Source organism: Anguilla anguilla, chromosome 3, assembly GCF_013347855.1.
Source record: "Anguilla anguilla isolate fAngAng1 chromosome 3, fAngAng1.pri, whole genome shotgun sequence".
In the NCBI taxonomy this organism is placed as follows: Eukaryota; Metazoa; Chordata; class Actinopteri; order Anguilliformes; family Anguillidae; genus Anguilla; species Anguilla anguilla.
In genome coordinates, this window is record NC_049203.1 from 32,729,878 (window position 1) to 32,753,095 (window position 23,218).

The 23,218-nt window shown below is 41.2% G+C and overlaps 1 pseudogene; it reads right to left on the reverse strand.

Moving 5' to 3' along the window:
- Positions 1-2,035: 2,035 nt before the first annotated feature.
- Positions 2,036-22,036, reverse strand: LOC118222826 (annotated as a pseudogene).
- Between the last annotated feature and the right edge of the window lie 1,182 nt (positions 22,037-23,218).

A 23,218-nucleotide genomic window follows, 5' to 3' on the forward strand; every position in this document is an offset into this window, starting at 1 on the left:
CACACTGGAAAAAATGGTTTTCCGTCTTGAAATAAACAAAAAGACATAATTTGTCTATATTGTGTAAGGGTGAATGACTTCAAAGCAATATCACGAACAAACCTTAAAAATATTGTATGATTTCAGCTCGAAGTCTTACTGCTGTAGCATTTGGTACAGGGTCAAGTCCCTATGCTGGCATGGGGCCATCTGGTGTAGGCACATCATCTAAAAGTATGCCATTCTTCATTGCAATGTTATGTAGCACACTGCACACATGTTGCAGACTTAACCTTGTAGCAGGCCATGACAAAATAAAGTAGCTATATTTACTATTACTGTCATGTCACAATTGAGAGTATTGTTAATGGCAAACCTTTTCAGGGTTGTACTGCAGTGTGCCAACTCTGTTAGACAAAGCCAGCAGCCTTCAGTAGCCCTATCGTGTATTGCACTATGCTCCTCCAGCACTCATGCGCTCCATTATACTGATGCGCATGTGGAGTTGTCAAGTATGCCACTGGAGTCATCAGCCAGGGCTTCAGGGGGTATCCTCCATCTCCTACATTTATGTAAATATAAATAGCTATACTCCACATAGCAATGGCATGGAAGTCCTTTTTTATTATTGCTTTTTGTGTGGCTATGTTAGGAAATGAAATATATTGAGGTGTAGGTGATATCAATTCAGAAGGCATTATTTGGCTCATTGTTGGATGGGAAATGCCAGACTGGTCTCCAATTTCCCTGTGGCCAAAAACCCAGAGTGGAAAGAATATTCATTGAATATGCACAGGAATGGATTTTTTTGTGCATCTTTTTGGCCTCCTCAAAAGTGCAGTGAGCTGTCGGCAGCGATGAAGCAAAATTGGCCAAGGGCAAACGAAAGCAACCATTTGATGAGCCATTTGTCACTCTCAGCAAAGAAGTCGTTGTGGTCCTTGAAAGCGCACTCTCTGCGCAATGCTGCATGTGCCACATCTTCCAGCAGAACAAGGTCAGCCATTGTCAGCATCATACTGAACAATTCCTTAGGTGTGCCTTTTATATGATTTTACTTTGACTTTAAATCTGCACGACTTACCTAATTATGAATCATTCTATCAATTACGCCAAAATGAGAGACAATTTAGTCGGAAATTATTTTAACTGGGAATGTGGTTTTCCTGCACTTCTTCTTACCAGTAGTATAATGAATTATTTGCACTTACTTGACAATTTATTCTTTAGATTGTCATTTTAAGTTTTTATAATGTTTTGTTCATAAATGATGGTTAATTTAAGATAACATAAGAGGAACTTTTTACATCTCTAAGGGTAAATGACAGTGGTTATAGTACGCGCAGCATGGTCATGCTAATAATAATAAGCACTACCACTGGGATTTTGTGTGCATAAATGGATGCAGGGTCCCGACCATGTGTAGATTTGCACATGTTGTCACATAAAAAAGTATTAATAAATCCCATTCTATATGTAAAAACGTGTGTATGCACAGTTGACAAATAAGGTCCCTGGTGGCATAGTCTGACCATTCCAATGCTGTCTGTGGGCATTTCAGGGCAGGTCCGCACATAAGCTGGGGGGGGTGGAATAGGAAAGCTTTCAGGGGTCCTGTCAATGGATAGAGCCCAAGAGATGGCAGCAATATTGACTTCACCCCATCCCCCCCTGGTCCACGATTGAATCTCCCCCAACCCTCCACCCCCCCCTCCAGTCTACATTGCTTTGGGCCTCTGGGTTGATGGGGGGAAGGGCTCAATTTTTATTTATTTCTGGGGCCCCCAAAAGGTTATGGGTAGCCCTAATTAAGGGCTACCTATTACTGTCCCTAATTACTGTCCTTTCTCAGAGCATTCCCCACATCATTCTGCAATAGAGACTCCTCTGATTGATGTGATCTCCCAGCACCAGTATCACAGACATGGACAGTGTGAAAAGAAGTCACATGTCCGTTCCTTGACAGATTAAGGTTGCAAGATACATCTATCGGATGCTCCGGGATGCATCATCAGTGACATTCCTGGGGTCATAGGGGGTTTCGGGTCTTTCAACATCAGACCCCCTCGCCCAGGTGACCCAGCCGGGTTTGATCAAGTCCCGCTTGCATCCCAGCAGCAACAAGCCACGGGCCTGCCCTCTTTATCCAAAGCCACCTAGTGGCTTTCTCTGCGGCTTCAGTGATGGAACGTATGGCCCCCCTCTTTGCTGCACCAGTGATTCCAAGCCCAGCCTGAGCTCTGCAGAGTGAGCGCCCCGCGAACCCCCGGCAGCCCACTTCAACTGGCTCGCAGCGAGCCCGCCAGCCTCGGCTTCTGCGCTGCTCCACCAGCTCCTGGTATTTGGCAAGCTTTCTCTCGTGAGCCTCCTCCATGTGTTCTTCCCAGGGCACTGTCAGTTCCCACATGATCACCTGCTTGGTGGAATCTGAGAAGATGATCAAGTCTGGGAAGGAGTGTTGTTTGTGCGATGTTATCAGGGAACTTTAGCTGTTTTCCAAGATCCACTCTCAGCTGCCAGTCTGGGGCTGTGGAAAGTAGGCACGGTCTTGTCTGTGGCAGTGAACAGGGCTTCTCTCCAGCTTTGAGAAAACGGATGGTTTTCTTCCTGGGGTGGTGTTTACTGGACTGAATGGCTGTGGTGACCGTCTCCGCAACTGCCTTGAGCACCTGGTCATGGCGCCAGCAGTAGCGGCCGTCGGCCAAGGCTCTGGGGCAGCTGCTGAGGAGATGTTGAAGGGACCCTCTCCCAGCACACACAGGGCAGGAAGGCGTTTCACTCTTGCCCCATGTGTGAAGGTTTGTTGGGCTTGGTAAGGTGTCGTATACAGCTTGGATCAGGAATCTGATGCGGTAAATGTTCGCCCGCCAGAAATCCGACCAAGTGATCTTCCGCTGCAGAATGTTTTCCCACCTTGTCCAGGCTCCTGACTGAGTCCCACCATCTTGCTAACCCATACCTCCTCTACGCCTGCGCGCACCTCTTCCTGGAGGAGATGTTGTCGTTCCTTTCCTTTGGCCTTGCCACATCTGGCAGCTTGGAAAGTAGCCCAGGCCTGATCGCCTTGTTGCCACCGTCCCAACAAGAACCTTCTGCCTCAACCGTGCCTCTGCCACCTGCAACTCTCTGGCAGCACTCAACTTTCTGCCTGTGCGGACCTCAATGCCAGCTGCTGCTACTTTAGGGTCCCTGGAGTCTCTGTCAGTGGCGGTTCATTAATGCGGGGCGCTGGGACGCCGCCCCCCTAAATGCGAGATAATTATAAAATTAAAATTGTTTACTCGTACAATGCGCCTGGTAGTCTGTCAGCACCTGTCAGCATTCATTAAAAATTGGTTCCAAAATCAAATTGTATTTGTTTAATTTCTGTGTGAATACATGTACATCCTGGGTGAAGGGCGCCGGCCAAATGAGTGTGTATGTAAGTCCTTAAACTTTTGGAAAGCAGGTGACCTGAGGCTGCTCTCTAAATGGTCGCTTCAGATTTTCCCACTTTTACACTCCACACTCCCACTTTTATTGGCAGCGAATTGGTATTGTTTTTATGTTTTTTGATCTAATGCGATTGGACAATTCTCAATGCTATCTTTCATGTTCACACCTGCCATTAATATAACTACGGCTGCGCGACTGTCACTCCTGCTCCTTAGCTAGCTGACCGGTAATTTCAAGAGATGGCAACTTCAAGTGGAACCGTGGAAATCAAATAAATTTTGGTTATTTCCTTACAAAAACACCCTTTCACAAGGCGTTCACTGGAAGAAAAAAAGAGGATAAAAGAGCTTGGACCGGACCAACCCGATTTACAAATTCAGCAGCCGGCAAGTGATCGAGGACGAGCCTACACCCAGGGCTTCACCCGCTCTTGTTATAACAAACGAAGTTGGCTAGCTGGATGTGGTGCAAGTAATGCCTTTTATTGCTTTCCCTGTTTGCTATTTCAAAGTGTCGGCACCGAAGCGTTGTGGACAATGACGGGGGTACAAGACCTATAACATCTTTCTGAAAAATTCAAACGGCACAAAAGTAGCCGCAGCCATCTAGACAAACGTATGAGACTAATTTTCTTTGGCAGCATTGCTGAACAGCTAAATGAAGGCTACCGGATTGGCATTAGAAGGCACAACGAAGAGTTGACAAAATCGACACATCCTGTCCAGAATAATAGACTGTGTGAAATTTTGTGGAGCCTTTGAGTTGGCTTTGCGTGGCCATGATGAGAGTGAGAGCTCCGATAATCCCGGGATATTCCGTGGGTTGGTGAATTTTGTTGCCTCCTTTAAACTTCAGCATTCACATATTCACATTTTGTCTAGCAGATGACAGCAAAAGGCTCTACAAATGACCTTGGGGTTACCTAATATTTTCCTACTTTTTATGACTTCATAGAATGTAACAGTGAGAGTAAAAATGACTTTAATAGTTCCATATTTAGAAATTGAGCTGTTGCCTGTTTGTAACTTTAGGCGATGTAGGTGAAATGGGCATTTTGTCATCTCTACATATTATTTTATATTATTAAGGATGGCAAAATATGTTCAAGTAGTGCTACTGGCCAGTGTTTAGGCAACATTAGTGTGTTGTATTGTTTTCAGATTTTTATTATTTTTTATTTTTTATTTTTTGGCTGAGCTATGAAATGCTGCTTCAGTTTGCCCCCCCCGAAAACTGTGCCCCCCCAAACATTTTTATCACCAGCCACCACTGGTTTCTGTACTGCGTGGTTTCTGTACTTGTTCGTGTCACCACAAATTCTTCTGAGAGGCCGCTGAAGGGGAGCTGTAAGGTGTTAGTGGATCCGTACAGAGCAGCACTGCTTAGGCTCCTTAGCAGGCCAAGCCACCTCTGCTAATAGCTGCTGATCTTCTTCTCCAGGTCTTCCACAGTTGACATAGGGACATCATATAGTAACAGGGGCCATAAAACCCTAGGCAGGATGGCATGCTGGTATATCCAAGCCTTGAAACGACCGGGCAACCCAGATTTGTCAACCTTGGTAAGCTAGGCCTCGAGGCCTCCGCTGGTTTTGTGGATGGCAGCTGTGTCCTTCAGGCTACAGTCAAAGAGTTTACCCAAGCTCTTGACTGGCTGTTCTGTCAATGTTGGGATGGTGGTTTCGGATATGGTGAAATGGAACTTGTCCACCACTTTCCCTCTCTTCAGCACAAGGGACCTTGTCTTTGATGGTTTAAAGCTCATCCTTGCCCATGAGATGAGCTTCTCAAGTCCTTGTAAGATCCACCTGCTGCCAGGGACTGATGATGTTGTGACAGTCAGATCATCCACGAAAGCTCTTATTAGTGGCTGCCGCACGCAGGTCTTTGTCAGGGGTTCTCGGCACTCCACCTCTGCTGACTTAACCACCATATTCATGGCGAGGGCGATAAGGATGACTGAGATGGTGCAGCCAGTTATAATTCCCTTCTCAAGCCTGTGCCACTCTGATGTTGTAGATCCAGAAGTAACTCTCATCCGGAAGTTGTTACAATAATCCAGAATGAGGTCATTGATCTTGCTGGGAACATGGTGTCTTCGAAGAGCCTCCTCAACCAGCTTGTGCGGTATGGACCCGTAGGCATTGGCGAGGACCAACCACAGGACCACCAGATCTCCTTTGCCTTCCTTTGGTTCTCTTAAGAGCTGCGTGACTGCCCCTGTATGCTCCAAACAGCCAGGTGTTCCAGAGATCCCACCTTTCTAAAACATTACACAGAAGGCATTGCATCAATGGGACAGGCTAACGATTATCACTGGGAATTCCAAGAAAATGGGAAATATAAGAGAAAATTGGTAACAAAAAGTTTTTTTTGTAGCCGTGGTGGCAGAGGAGGGTGACATCATCCTGTGTCTCTGGAACAGAACACTGGACTGGAGGATGTTGTCATGATTTTCCCACATCAGCACGCTAGTGAGTCAAACAAGGTAGCTTGCAGAGAGTTCCTGGGGTGAAGTTCTATACCCAATCTTGTTACAAACACCCACAAGCACACACAATCAAAAGTTGTGTGGTCAGAATAGTAAAGTCGAAATGTATAGCACAATCTTTTGACTGCTGTATATCTGTGTTCCCAACTGAAACCAGAGAGAACTTTATTTTTTGGGTCATAGAGTTATAGAGGTTAGAGATTCACAGCAGGCTGTAAATATCACTGTCTCTCCTGTCCTGGTGCCCATCTGCTAATTGGGCCATCTATTAAACTAGGCAAAGTGGATCATCTAGCCAAACTAGAGGCCTGTCCTACAGATGTGAAGGCACACATCTAGCCCAGGACAATACCATAGAGGGAGGAAAGTAGTTTAGTCTTGTCCATTAATGTATTGTCTGAGTTAGCCCTGCAGGGTTAGAACATAAATTTACATTGATTTGGGGCTCCAGTAGGACAGGTCTCAGTAGTGGCTGCCTTTATAGGTGGCCGTGAATTGTATAGCAGCTGGATGGAGCTTCTATCCAACTGTTTATTCTAGGTTTTTGGCATAGAGACTGCATTTACTCAGTGTGTTGACAATCTTTATAGTGCCTAACCTCATCCGCTCTGTTTATTTTTCCCTAGGGCTCCTGCCCCTCCCTCGGTCTGAGTTCATGGACCGCTCCAACCTTGTTTCCTTGCCCTGAGTTCACAGGATCTCTCCAGCCCTGTCCCTCACTTCATGGCCATCAAGTGTTGCAGCCCTGTTCCTCCCCTGCCCATGTCTTGATGCAGCCTGAAGCTCCAGATCAACATCTTGCCCCTGTAAACTCCACTAAACTGAACTATACAATTTGGACTTCTGCTGCAGTTACAGTAGTTTATTACTTCAACTGTGGCCTGCTCAACCCAATTTATTTGCTTATTGATCCCATACTACATTTCCGTTAAACCCATTCTACTGCTACTTCACACCAGGCCAGCTAGCGGAGGATGGGCTCCCCCTCTATAGCCAGGTTCCTCCAGAGATTTCTTCCCGTCGGGGAGTTTCTTCTTGCCACCGTTTGAGGGTTTTTCTCCCCCACTGGGATTTTCTTGTACCTCATGTGCTTGCTATTTAGGGGTTCAGGGCTCGTTTTTTCACAGTTTTTGTTTTATTCTGCCACTCTGTGAAGCATCTTTGTGACAGTTTTCTAAAACATAAATGTAACAAAATGTATGGAATTATAAGAATTCTTCCACAGACAAGCCTGTGAGAACAGTTTGGTGCGTCTGTATTCTTTTTTCAATGTGATAATGGATATTTTTACTAAAGGCAATTTCATTTTTCTACTGAGGGATTTTTTACAAGTAGCTGGAGGTAGAAATTACTTTCAAATGGAAATGAGGATGTAATGATGGTTACTTTGATGACTATTTAAGCAGCTTTAATTTAGGCCTTATCTGACTGAAGTCTCAAGGGCTCTCCTGCTCCCAATGCTCTGCTCTGACTGAGCTTGTCTGATATGATGAGCAACTGAACTGAGACCAGGAGCATATATGAGGATTTAAGCTCTCAGTGGACATCCGTCAGCAGGGCTGACAGCAGAACCCTTGTCTGGATCACAGCAGCCGGGATAACAAGGGAATAACACACAGGGTTCAGTCAAGGTACCCAGTATGGCCAACATCTGCTGCCTTTTTTCCCGGAGGGAAGGTAAAAGACAAAGAACGAAATGGTCGAAACGTTGTCACTGCTCACAGATTTTAGTTAAATAAAAATCACTTGGGAGCATAATAGCAGTGTTCTGGTAGTATTTTCTTATAAAGATCCATCCAATGAAAAAGAGAAGGGGGAAGCTGTCAAGGGGGACAGCATCCAAGGCAATTAAGTATATGTCTTATGAATGAAGAGGGTTAGAAAGGTGAACATGATTCACTGATTACCCAATACAAATGACCTCTGTCTGGAACCAAAGGCATTGATTCAATCAAGATAAAGCAGGATGTCAATATAGTACATTGTACCAAAAAGACCATGAGACTGTTTTAGAAAATCTCCCAAATTAAATCTCATACAAAGCTCCCAGGTCGAAATTTGCTTTATAACTGAATGGCTGCAACATGTTCCTTGATTCTCAATGAAGGAGTATGTTGTCTGATAATCAAGTTACTTTAAAACATCTGAAATAATATTCAAGACAACTTTGAAACCATGATTTCTGTTGTAAGAGTTATCAAACAAATGTAAACCTACTTGAGTGACTCAATATGTACAATATGTGCAGTATTACACTTTCTCTTTCACCAAAGGGTCTTATGGGACTGAAGTGAAAGTTTACTATAGCCGCGTTTCCACCAAAAGTAACTTTTAGTCCCAGGAACTACTTTTCAAGGAACTAAAAGGTTCCTTCAGCCCATTGTTGTTTGCGTTTCCACTGCGGTCTAAAGTCCCGCGAAGATTAGGCAAATTAGCCCACTGACGTATGAAAAGGCGACGTTGTCGTCGGTCCATCTGTCCTATGATTTCTTCTGTAACCCCATACTACCACCGAAGTAGCCTACATTGTTTTCTAATAACCGGGACAGCCCGAAGGGGTTTATTCCACTTATATACAACGGGTTACCAACAATGGCTATATATGGTTACTTTTGTATTTATTGATTTTTATCGATTTAATCACCTGGAATTGAAATATTCTTCTGCAGCCGTTTGTGCATATTTTACCGTTGTCAAGCAAAACTGTCGTTGGTAGTTGAACTTGGACCGTTGTTATGCAACAAATAGGATATAACAGGCCAATAGTCAGATTGTAACTGTTTTATATATCCTCTCAAACACATTCATTATGTTTTTATGCGAACATTCGCTTTCATGTCTTGACATCCGAAGCGACAGAATGCATTCACATTTCCAATATAACTGGCAACAACAGCAGAAAACATGCACACGTTGTAAACAATTTGCTGTTTGATTACTTTGTCATCGTCAATTCTATATAGGCTAATCGCAAAATGACAAGAATAGAACGAAAACTCGGACTTGCGTGAAAATTTAAATCAGTAGTGGTACAGCCACCGTTTGCTTTCCTTCGAAGTTACTGCTAGCCGAGCAGCGAAGTGTGCCCTCCAGATGCGAACCATGCACCATAAATTAGTCCATAGTCTTCCTGGTCTTTTTGTGGAATTGAAGAATGGCAGAGTAAAATTACAGCAGTCTGAAAAAGCTAAAGGTACGATTACTAGAATTAACCTGTTATTTTACCCTGACAAAAAGTGCGGAAGGTGATTTCCAGTTTGCTTTTACTGTATCACCAATGTGAATTACGCAGAACTACCGCATACCTCACATAACTGTATCAAACGTTTTGAGTCAATTACAACGGGCTAACAAAGAAAATCCGGAAGAAAATATTCAACCAAATTAATCCGTTTGAATGTTTTGGTACGTAATATGCTGTCCCAGCACGAATGCTTAGCATTTTATAAAACGAATACTAAAGCAAGAAAAGAACAGAAGAGCACACGTTATAATTCCAAGACTTTGGCAGGCTATAACTAAAAGTAGGCTACTGCGCCGCATAACATACAAGTTTGATTTGAAGTTATTATGAAAATAAATCAGTTTGCGCCTGCATATTTTTAAACATGGCGCCTGAAAATAAACACAAAAAAATTCTGCGAGTACTCGACCAATCAGAAATGTTCAGCGCTGCAAGCTCCACCCAAAAGGTTCCTGTACTTTCGGAAAGTACTACCCGCCAAGCAGGAACTTTTTGGGGGATAAAATAAAGCCCCCGGAACTAAATTTAGGTCCTGCGGTGGAAACGCACTGAGTTCCTCAAAAGGTTCCTAGTTCCGGGGTAAAGTTCTTGCGGTGGAAACGCGGCTTATGTTACCTAAATCTGCAGCTTATTACTCAATTTACTAATTATTAACATCTGTATAGGAGCATAGTTAAACCTATCCTGAGTATCTTTGTTTGCTGTTTGATTGCTTTGGCTTTCTCTGACCCCTCCCTAGTGTACTGGACCTGTCTAACAGAGGGGTTTGTCACAAGTTGCCCCTTGCCCTCAGCTGCTCCTGAGATATGCTGACAGAGGTGTTCTAACCAGCCCCACAAACCAGTCCCACAAAGTTCTGTCAGGATTGGCGAGGGAATGGACCCAAATGCAGAGAGGGAAAAAACTCAGGAACTCCAAATGGCGAATCTAAAACAAAGACTTTAATTTCCAAAACAGGTAACAAAAAGCAGGGAACAAAGGGCCTCCCAGGTCAACTCTCGAAAAACACAAAGAAATCCTTCACAACAGAAAAACAGCAGAAATCCCCCCCCCCCCCCCCCCCCCCCAAAAAAAATGCAGAACAGAACTCGGGCACACAAACAGGCAGGACAAAACTCACAGGGAGATACACAGGGAGAGTTGCACAGGCAGAACCACAGAAGCGGAAACACGCGAAAACACAAGGATCCAGCACCCGAGTCAGGGAAGCAAAGAACTTAAATAAACACGACACTAACGAGACACAGGAGGGCACAATGCACAATCAGACCACAGAGCGGGAAGGGAAAATGAGATATGAACAAAAAACAGTGATAGAATAATTGAAAACAATAATTCAATTAAACAGGGAAAAGTAACAGAACTACAAACTGAAGTGCCGCCATCTGGTGGCCCAAAAAAGGAAATGCGGACAAACACAGAAACATGACAGTTCTAACTCAGAGCCATGCAGCTGCTGCAGCCAGCAACTAAAGTGTCCATGACTAATGAAAATGTGGTCATCTTCCTCACTGAAATATGTATGCTTAGTATAATGTAAACTGCTACTTAGTCAAATTTAAAATATAGGCTCACTGTATCAGTAAAAGCATTGTAATAATTGATCCAAACATAAAACAGCATTTTGTGAACAGTGCAGCCTGTTGTATATTTAATTTTAGAATAAATTAAAACTTTTTACATTTGTAACAAACAGTAGTAAGTTCACAGACGAGTCTGGTACATCAGTGGCAAGACTAAACACCAGACAAGAGAAGGGGTATCACAAAATACAAACTTTAATGTATAAACACACAATAAAAGCAGTTGGTTTAGACCATATTGTTTTTTCTGGAACTACATATGAAATGGCTACATTGTGCTGGATGTGACAAGTAATTCTTACACCACAATCCTTTTGTTCACAAAGCCATAGAAGACTCACAGAAAAAATTAATTGCTAGCACCAAAACTACAGGTACATTCCACACTATCGTGACTAAAAAATATCGGTGAAATAAAATAAAGGCAGACATACATTAATTTGCACAGCACACATGTTCACAGAGCACTAAAACTGGCAGCAGTGTTTCCCATACAATGAATTCATTTGGGCAGCCCGCCCAATCAGTTCTTCTGTATTCATAGTTTTTTCAGATGATACAAGCATGATGTTCCCATTTCACTTTTAGCAGCAGTACATTTATATATGGGAGAGTGGGGATATAATTAATGGTTTTTGTATTTTGCTCAATTCAGAAAATATTACTAGAGATGTATTAATCATTTTTTAATACAAACAATCTACATCCCTCGGCGATGATTATACACCACAGTGAAATGTCTGGGACCTACCATTCACTAACAATCTGACCAAAAGTACCAACAGTGAAATGTCACATTTAACCCTGAGGTTGGGGTAAAAACTAACCTAGCGTAGGTACACCTAACAGTAATAATAGCTTGAAAAGTTAACACAAAGTAAGGGAATTCAATACAGTTCCATGTTATGTGATATAAACAGTCTTTAATTAAATTTTTGATTACATTTATATGTTTTTCGTGGCCTACCTATATTGGTGAATATCTATCACAAGACTGTACATTATTCTCCGGTTGCCGTGTTTTATCGATCCAAACAGCTGTATCAGTCGATGTCACTTCACCACATAACCTTAAGTTAAAGTTGAGTTAAATATATGTATGAAGATCCGATCTGAGTTGAACAAATCCAATCAATTGTTTAATTAATAGTCTAATATTATCAACAACAGGCTAACATCCCCTTTCGGTTTAACCCCGCAGGGGGTGTGTCTGCACTTCTGCCTGGCTAGCAAGCCCGGCAAGCTAGCATGCTATATCAAAACCAGGTAAATCACTAAAACTAGTCACTATCACTAACACTAAAACTATTTATGATTACATACATTTGGATTCTTTGACACAGGAATCCATACACACACAATACAGTAGCCAAAATGGACTTGCATATAGCCCAAACATACTTTTGGCAATATCTCATGAAATATTTATTGAACTCTCCCACCATTAGTTGGAGACAAAGAGATGGCAATTTTACGTGTTTAACCTGAAATACGTCGTTCAAGTTTGATGCATCTACCTAAAAAGTGTTACATTTTACCTCATGTTAGGGTTTGCCCTGCTCTCCCCTAGTACATTACCCATGCCCACTTAATCACACCACAGTTGAACCTAAATACCCTACTGGATTAAATGACACATTAGCTAATTGTTATAGGAGAAATTATTAAATCTAGAGTTGTTAGAACACTTCAGTAGTACATGCCCTGTTCATGGTGACAAAGCGCATAAGCCCTTGTCTGCAATGTGCTGCAGAAAGACTGCACCAGGTTACTATTCCAATATTTTATTGTGCTATGCAAAAATTTTAAAAAAAGAATGTGAAAGCTTTTGGTCCTACAAGAATGTAATGTGATACAGCAAAAATTGTGTGAGGATACTGTATGTAACCCGTTAGAAAAATAGCAACACTTTAAAAGAGTCCTGTAGCTTTAAGAAAGGGAGGCTCCCTACCTAACTTGTTAGGAGGACTTGTTTTGCATCCCTAATTAGTTTTATTGGCTGTAACAGGCAGTAATGTCTTAAAGGAGTACCATGGTGATTTTCACACTTTCTCGGTTTTATGTGCTATTTGCACAAGAGGCATTGAAGAAACACAATGAGCAAAGTATTAAATATGTCCGTTCTGTATTTTTGGAGAAATATGCGTTTTAAATTCATCGTCCTATTTTCAACCGGTTGAGAAAGTTGTCATTTTGCTGCGTCACGAATACAGTAACCACTCCCATTTCCACGCTCCGTAAAGAAATCTGACAGGACATACCGTCCTGCTGTTCAGACAATGCAAATATTTGACTAACGTTAGGTTCACTTAAAATAGAGTGCCTTTAGATTATTTCTGGTTATATTCATTTAGCTAGCTAGCTAACGTTAGCTAGCTAGGAGGTTTGCTTTCATAAGGCAATGTTATCGATAACGTTAGCTTGCTAGTTTGCTTTTATGAGGACGTTATAGTTGTGCTTTTATCTTAACTTGGCTAGCTAGATAGCAAAAATTATAATTGGATACAAGTCAACGTCCTTACCTTAGCTATCTATCGATACTTGATATACTACTAAGCTATCTAGCTTGTGAAAATTCAGTCTCCCAAAGAGAGCGTAGCATGGGGGTAGCTATGGTAACGGGGCACGATCTGTCAATCATAGCTAACTGACAGTTCTCATTACCACGCCCGAAATTTAGGCTTAGAAAAATACGTTTTAAAGTACATTGAAATGACTGAAGAATAAAAAAATGATGCACATTTGTTTTGTTGTTGCCTAAAGACAACTGGGAAGTGTCACGTTCAACCACCATGTACTCCTTTAAGATTATTCTGGAAAATAGTTAGCCCCGCCCACCCCAGGGACTTGGTTGAGACTGTTTGTCACACAGGAGAGTGCATAGCAAGAGGGGAGAACGGGAGAGACAAAAAGACGATCAGAAACAGAAAATCATAATCGTTAATTTAAGCAGTAAACCTAAAGAGTAGCTCCTTAAATGACCCAGGGACCAAATATTTTCCAGATCGCACACTTCAATCTCTTTCCTTGGGATCTTGGTAAGTTAAATGTTAAAATTTGCTAAAGTATTGTAACTGTAGCAGCAACACGTGTGCTATTAACTCCATGTTTCCTTGAAAATAGCATTAGCCACACGTGGCGTTTAATATTTTTCAGTTTGCACACTTCAGTTTCTTCCTTTGGGATCTCAGCGAGTTAAAATTTGAAATTTAGCTAAAGTATCGCCATTGTAGCAGCAACATGTGTGTTATTAACTCCGTGTTTCCTTGAAAATAGCATTAGCCACACGTGGTATGTATAGCTATTGAGTTTCTCTCATATAAAGTTGAATGTTGCTATTTTAAAGCGTGAATGGCACTGTTATAGTAGTTCTATCATACGTGTATGAATGTGCTATGTAATATGTGAATGGATGTGCCATGCAATAACCTTGTGTTGATTTTAAGTAGGCTATAGCTCATTCAAGGTAGCTATTAGTTGAGCCTATGCACTTTAATGAAGTTAGCTAATGCAGTACTGTTAGAAACCATGCACTAGCACTTAGCAAGTGCGCTACAGTGGGGTATATGATGTAGCCATATCTTCTATTGTGCACGACAATGCAAGAGTGTTAGTTCACATGCATTTAAATGATTTTACAATCAACTAATGATTTACCTGATTGTTAAAGGTTTATTGCCATGTATTTGTATTGAGTTCATGGTTTAAAAAGTATTTGCTATAGTTACATGGAAAATACCTTGATCATATTTCATGATCAATGGTTAAAGAGTGATAGAATATTTGATAAAAGGAAACTGTACAGTTGAACATTTATAAAGTGTACTATTTGGTTTATTAGTAACACTTTTACACTTTTGAGGTTACAATGATGCCTTAAAGAAAAAAGAGAAGAAACCTGTGAACCTAGGATTCTCTCCCTGACGAGGGAGATGGCGAGCCGACCAGCTTGATCAACTTGATTCATCTTCATCCATTTGAGGAAGAACCCCCTGATACCCCTTGTTTCTCCCAACCCCACTCCGGTGTGGTAGGATTGTGACTGAGCAATTACATTTTATTTGATACTTTATTTTTTGTAAAAAGGGTGCACCCAACCAACAAAACTGACTTGAAACTAACTAAATTGAACTTGACCAATTGAACTTAACCAGACTGAACAGAAGACATTCAGAACTTAATGGACAGTGAATACAGTTACAACACTCAGGACATTGATATGAAAACAAATGAATGTGTTTGAATGTGATAAGTAAATGGCGGCTTTACATTTTCTTTAATACAGTTCTAACCATTTTGCACTTACTTTCTGGCTCCGGTTGTTCATTGTGTCCATCTCTTCATTCATAACCTCTCCTTACGAACCTAGCTTTAACCCGAAAATATTTACCTACTGCTAACTGACCCTTTTGGTGGGTTACATGTACATTAGCCTGCATGTCTTGCAGGTTATGCTGGAAAAGGAAGAAGGGGAGACCTTCAGGGAATTTACTAATTTACTGAGCATCCTGGATTCTGCAGCAACTTTTGTGCTGTCATTGCTGGACTTTTAGAGAAAGAGGGTGGGGTTGATGAGCCCACGGTCTCAATAAAAGTGGACCTTTATTTTTGGATAATAGCTGCAAAGTCAAGGACACAAGCTGTAGAGGTGCACTACTGCAGATCATGACATCATGCTACAAGGACTAGTCAATATAGGATTTTCTGACCAGGCAGTTTCCTGGTTCAGAAGCTACCTCTTAGATAGAACACAGTGCATCCAGTTTGATAGAAAGAGATCTGATGTTTTAACTGTACAGAATGGGTGTCATGATTTCAGGGTGCAGTGGCTGAGCACCCTGAGTCCTGATTGGGCTCACCTGTTCATTGCCTATTTAACCTGTGACGTGACAAGGTTCATCGCGTCTGTGTCAATATTACTAAGACCAGAGCCAGGTATTAGGATGGTGGGACAAGTGCTCTGTGTGAGCTATTTGTGTTAGGTTGCATGTCTGGTTTTTTCAGCGTGGGTGTGAAGTGCAGTTTAACGCTCTAGAAAAAGGTTCTTTATTATTTTGCAGCTTTGCGAGCTGGGGTATTTGGGACGTTGTCCTGGTCTTGTATTTCTTTTGAGTTTTTCTGAGTTGCACTCAGATTATTTATTTTAGCTGAGTGTTTGTCACTCAGCTGTATTCTCTGTTAAACCCTAAGTCTTAGGGTTTCCCGTTGGAACTTCCGGGACCTTTATTATTTTGTACCAGTGTTTGGGTTCTTTGTTTAGCGTTTGTCGGAGATCGGCTTCGCTACTATTATTTCTTTGTTTTTTTTCCCTTCCCTCTGTTTAGTCCTTCGGGATTTAGGGGCTACTTGTAGTAGCCTGGTGGTACCCTTGTCAGTGTGCTTGTGAACCTCCGAACACTACCCATTCCCCTTTACAACGGGGTGCCACAGGGCTCGGTCCTGGGACCTCTTTTATTTACGATTTATTTATACAATATTGGCAAATACGTGGAAAATACAAGTTTTAATTTTTATGCAGATGACACAGTTATCTACTCTTATGCAGAAACAGTAAAAAAGGCTTTTGAAGACCTACAGTCTGATTTTAATACCATACAAGCTCAGCTTTAACAGCTGAAGCTTATTTTAAATGTTGATAAAACCAAGTTGATGCTCTTCACTAGGTCAAAGATAGAGCCACAGGCTAGTCTCAGCTACTTTTTTTACCGGTAATAGATTATGGAGACATTTTATATATGCATGCACCTTTCGCGTCATTGCGTCGGCTGGACATGGTGTATCATGGGGCACTGAGGTTTGTCACAAACTACAATTTTTTGACACATCACCGTATTCTTTATAGGAGAGTGGGCTGGTCCTCCTTGGCATTACGTAGGCTGTGTCACTGGTATATTTTTATTTACATATTGAAATTGTTTCCATCTTACCTATGCATGTACATTGTCCAGCAGACAAATGGAAAATATCGGCTTCGCTCACAAAAATGTTTTATTGTCTGTGCCAAAGGCTCGTACTGAGGCTGGCAAAACAGTGTTCCAGTTCTCAGCTCTTTCAGTGTAGGATGAGCTCCAGAAAAAACTTAATTTACAAGAGCATGTATCATTAAATGATTTAAAAAAAGGCTAAATGTTATGGAGGAAAGTGGAATTTGTAATTGCTTTGACCCTTAGTTGCACTACAGACTACTCATGTGTAACCAGATTGTGAAACTTTGAACATTGCTGTTTGTCTGCTTTTATAGTATGTTAAATGTTGAAATTTTGTTGTGTCTGTAATCGACTGCTGCTTTCTTGGCCAGGTCTCTCTTGAAAAAGAGATTTCTAATCTCAATGAGACTAACCTGGTTAAATGAAGGTTAAACATACTTCACCATCACGCACAACTACCTTGATTCAAAGGTAGACATTTCATCAATACTTACATCACCATATGCCACTGAGGTCTTGAAGGTGTAAAAAACAGAAAATGTTCAAAATGAGCAAATGAAGAAATACCCAGTTTCATTTGCATCCAATCTGCATAAAAAGAGGATTTCTATTATATGTATATTGTTAATGGCAATTAGCCTATATGAATTACAGTTCTGCTAAATTTAAACCTGGAAACACAATATTTATTCTGATATTCAGCACATAGGCAAACATGTGACAAATCAGTTCAAGGCATCTCTACATTTCTGTTAGATGGGATGTTTACTTGTGGTGTAATGTGGTTTGTATTCCCTTTCTTTAATAAGAAAGGAAGCTGTACGCTTTTTACATACATCTTCATTAATGTCAATTGACACAAATCCTTTTGCTAACTTATGCAAAAGACAAACTTACTTTGGATTCTCTCATTGTTTATGAAAAACTGAGGATTTTAGCAGTAGGCTTGTAGCAGCCGTTGCTTACTTGGCTAAATAACTTAATACATCAAGAGAAGCAGATACCTGCTTAATTGTTAAAGTTTTGGGTGTATTGTAATAATTGCAGGCTACATCCGTCCCTGCATTTTTGTGTTCTGTTGTACCTGGTGGCTGTTATGTAATGCGTAAAATTGATGGTGAGGTGACTACACGTAACCTTATGTGCAGAGGACAGTATGTGGGGTAAAGAAACTGTATAGGCCAAAATACAGCGGATGTTTGTTGCGTACCTAGAGCCTTTGTCCTCTATAAAAAAATTTTTTTTAACATTCATCGTTACTAGCAGAGAGTCATTGTGCATGTAATATAGGCTACGTTACGCGAAAAAAGTATGAGAATATCACATTTTGAATGACATGCGGAAATTCCAATCTGGGGGGTTTGATGACGGGCAGATGTCCGATTCCTATATGATATGAATGTGGCCCAAAATGGATATGATAATATCAAATTCCACATGTTTTTTGCCTTAATTCTCAACCTGTGGGAAACACTGGTGTAGTGTTTCAATATAAACAGTAATGAAGTTTTGGCAGTAAAACGTTAAAATGCGAGTGCAAAACAATATGAAAACATGGTGATACAGAAGTGTGTAGACAATACAGGTGTGCAGACACTGTAACATAAACCTGGGGAGACAGCTTGTCTAAATCCTCTCATAATAGGGAAAAAATGTCTAGCTTAAATGAGCGCGAGCTGGGAAAAGATGCACTAGATACATAATGATTAAAACTTTCTGAGAGGCAGATCCAACACAACCATCACTAGAACAATGTTACGATGATACTCAAGTAATAGCCCAGCTCACGTTACTGAGGAAATGACACGGTGTTTGTACAAAAGAACACTCCTCAACATTCCACTACAGCTCTTTTTATATTCTTGTCTCCACCCTGGATCTCCACCCCTTGAACCAACACAAGCTTTCAGCCAGCGATTTCCATTGCTCCAAACATGGTAGGGATAGATGACAATTAGTGTTACCAGTGCAATTAGGAATTTACTAAACAGCAAACATTTACACAATGATTGAATTACACCCACATGATCATGACTGGGATGGCAGGTATGCCATTCTGCCAAGTTACGCCTTGGTGGGGTGACATTTTTATTTGATTTATTTATTTAAAAGGGACAACACACAGTAATCAACATTTCCGCAGTTGCGTCAAATGGTACAGTGCCAGAGTTAGCTCAAGAGCTAATTTTCATCTGTAGTCCCTTAGCAGGTGAGAGATGTTAATACTGGGTACAAGATAGCTACACGTACATACAGTAAGTTACATTTTCGGTATAAAAAGTGATACAGGAAAGAAAAAAAATAAACATGCCCCATACCTATGCACCACTGAGAGTTTGTCACTTTTCAGGGTTCCCTACAGAAATAACCACAATGACCACTGACTTTCAGCCCTTAAAACATTAATATCTGTACCTTCTGACCTCATGTGACTATTCACAAATTCACAGAATTCACAAAAAAAAGCCACGCGTCCACACAATAAAGGTGGGATTTAGGGGATTTTGCGATTTTTCCTTCCTCTTATTCTTCCTCTTCTTTTTCCTGCCGATTACATCATCACAAATTCTCCAGGCTCACAAGAATATACCTCCCTATTGGACATTTAGGTACATCAGCCAATAAAAACATCATACCCATGTAAAATGGATATATATATATATATAAGTGCATTGGGTACATATATAGAAGACAGCATTGCTTTGGAATACGGCTTGTTTAATTTGTGTGAGCTGAGATCGCCAATATTATTTCTTGTAACTTGGCATAAATTTGATATCTATACTTTTAATGGCAGGCCTATATTTTGCAAGTTTGAATTCATGACTTATAGACAGAACTTTGTATGTGTAAGGAACTTGCCATTTTTGTAAGCTGAAAACGTGTTTTTCTTCAGATAAACATTTCTTGACCGAACAATTCTGATCCTGTATATCAACTACATTCACACCAACACACATACCCTTTCAGTATGTTACACACTTATAACTTAATTATAAAAATAAAAAACCTATCAACAGTAGAAGACTTTGTCTGTCATTGGTATGAAAGTAAAGATCAAACTATACAGAAAACACAGTTTTCAAAGGGGGTGGTCCAGGAAACAAAAATCATGGGTTTGAGAAAGATTCAGATCTGACTGACAATTGCATATTGCTTATAGACAGGGTGTAGATATCAAAATGCATACTTAGGTGATTCCCAGCTTTTTAACCACTGGTATTCCAGGTTTCCATGGCAGCATGACATTCCAGAGAGCTTGTGCTTGCAGGTCCTATTAACAAAAGCTGCAGATCCAATTATTCGGTGTGCTGGGATCTGCAATTGGCTGATAGTGGAGGGGGCCTATTCAGGCTGGTTGGGTGTGGCTACAGACTGGAGGAGCTCTGCACCTTCATGGCAGAATTAGAGGTTAGCTGGGGGAGGGGCTGTGTTTGTGTTATTTTAGAGAGGAGGAAAGGTTTCTCTGGTGCTTGGTGGGAAAACCCTCCCAGGCAGGCGCCTCATTAGTGGCCATGGACCAGAGTCATGAGTGGGCTGTGGAGGAAGTACCACAGGAGATCCACTGACAAAGCTGAGGATTTTCGTTGTTGTGCATCAGGTGTACCCCACTGCATGAGCTGGTTCCCCCAATGGCCGAAACTACTCACACAGTGATACAGATTCAGCAGAACAGAAGGGCTATATAAATCTAGAGAGGTGTAGAACGATGAAAAAAAATCATTTTTGAGCAATGCTTCAAATGACTGACTATGACTATATACCAAGGTCTAGAGATATTATTCAATGTCAGTTCGCCTTCGTCAAAAACCTGAATATATATCTGTGGTGAGAGCAGTAGAGTCAGTGAGTGAATTACAGGCAAAAAAAATATTTTCAATCCAGTAAATGAGATTTGGCTCCTGTACAAATGTTCTCCTGTGGGGAGAAGGCTGAAAGAGAATTAATCACCAAGGTAACCCCCCCCCCCCCCCCCCTTCTCACTGGAGCTCAAAGCCTGTGCTTTACCAGGCCAGACTATATAGTGGGCCAAACTCATCATCCAGGTCCATTACGACTGTATGCAAATGTATAAAAAAAAGGTTCAATATGATCCTATTTTGTTAGTTTTCGGGGTAGTTACAAACCCTGTGATGTGGCATCAAATTCTGGCTGTGCTAGTGACTCAACTGTGACCATCAGCTCTGCTGTAGCATTGCTAAGGGAAGTAGGGTTTCATTTTACAGCATTTTAATAATCTCATCATGCTAGAGTAACTCAGTTTATACCTACAGTATTCTCCTCTGTGTACACCTCTGGCAAAACTGTTGGAAAAAAAAAAAATAGCCAAAATTGCTATTATAGACTACAAAGATACTGGAGTATGGGTGGACTGCAAGCATAAAGCACAAGACAGGCATGAGAAACTGCACTCAGGTCTCTCTGCCCTTCGCCACAAAGGCCAACTGTTGCTGATGATTACAGATCATTCTAAGGAATGTCATGTAAATGTGACTGGTCTGTAAACTTAGATCACCTGATTGTGGAGGGGGGAGGGTTTCTTCCCATAAATTCTACATAAGGAATGAAATCCTGTAGGGTGTTTTTTCCCACGGTGCACAGGAACTGGGGCCGTGGGCTATGTGTGGAAAATTGTGGTTACTCAGTCAGTCAGTCAGTCAGTCAGTCAGTCACTCACTTACTTACGGACAACCTTTGAGGGAGGTTTGGTGGGACGTATGCGCAGGTGGTGCTTCGTTTAGTAGGACGCATGCGCAGGTGGTACAGCACAACATTTTTGAGCACAGCTTTATCACCTAACATTACTTTAGCTAACCCTAACATGTTTGTGTTTCGCCTACTTTACCTAACTTAGTTAGCGCGTACGGATCGCCTACTTTAGTTAACCTAGTTAGTGCGTACGGATGCTATGGATTCAACCATGTTGTTTGCTACCTAAACTTCACAGCACAGTCATTGCCGGTACCATGATTGTAGCATGAAGTGTCTATTTTCAAAATCCATTTAAACTATTCACAAATGGCCTGGGGCTTTGAAGTTATAAGGCAGTATCAAGTCTCCAGTGAAAATGTTGACCTGGCTATATCAGTCAGAATTCTGAGAGAACCAACTGCCATATATGAGCGCGTAAAGTCAACCAAAAAATATAGTTTGCCAAGTTGCACCGTAGGTCTGTACAGTTTCGTGCTTGTTTACTTCCTTTGTAGTCCAGGTGATATGTGCCAAATTTGAGGTGATATGTTCACTTTTTCATAAAAGCATGAAACTTGGTACACTTGTACAGTTTGGGGGCCCTGAACATTTTCAGAAATGGAGCCATCGCAAAAACGCCTCGTGGCGGCCATGGCGGCCATGGCGGCCATTTTACTTTCCGCCATAACCGAATTATGTATTTTGCATCGTATCTCCTGAACCAAACATGATAACACAGAACAGGTGATGTCTACACCTATGTTTTGATAGCCAAGGATTACAATGATACCATATACAACATCATAAACTGTTCAGGTAAATAGTTAATGGTGAATTCGTTGAATGACATTGTGAGAAGGATTACAATGAAATCGCAGTATCTGAGAAGATGCAGAATGAAATTTCAAGCATATTTCATATAATCTTTAATTTACAATCACTCTCTGGGGCAGGAATTGTCTATTATGTTAATGTCCACAAGGGTGAAGCACTTATTTTAGTTGATACTTCTCAGTGCAGCCTTTCCTCTTGATGAACTGTCACTCTACTGTCACCTTGGTAACAGCGCTGCACTCTGCCGAGAGGTAAGTAAAAATGCACTTTCCTGAGAGGATTCTTCAAATATATCTCTGAAATATATGATTGTATTGTTGAAAACAACCTTTTATTGTATTACTGAATAAAATATTAGTCAATTATCAAAGAAACTGAGAAAATCAATAGCCATAATATGGACTATTGTAGATGCTAGCTAGCTAATAATAAATTTAACAGGACAAAAGTTAGCACACACAGTACCGCGCAATGCACATTTATAGGTGACACAATCAAACCATGATATGCTTTCCAGAATTTCTATTCACTTATGTAATGTATATTTTTATAATTTAGGGCAAAAACATGGCAGCCAAACAGTGAAGTCAAGGACATTCATCCTACTGACTGGACAAAATGTATCCTATGTCAGCAAATAACATCAGAGAGCCTGCAGTGCCCTGCAGATTCAATGAGAAAAGATAATGTAGCTGGATACTTGTCTCTGACTAGAAACATCACAAGATTTCATTACCTGAAGGAATTGCCAATTCCTTTAGATATAGAGAGGCTGGATGAAGGACCTGGTATGGCACCCACTCTTCAGTTGCATCAAGCAAAGTGGCATAAATCTGAAATTCAACAACACCAAGCTGAGAGCAGAGAAAAAAGCAGAGAAGAGATCAGCACCTCAAGATGACCCCACTGTCATGAAGAAGTACACTCGGTCAAGTGATCAACATAAAGAAGAAGAGAATATGTGCTTTTTTTTAATGAAGATCTGACATCTGCTGAGCCACTTCATGAAGCAAGTACCTTCCGAATTGATGGTC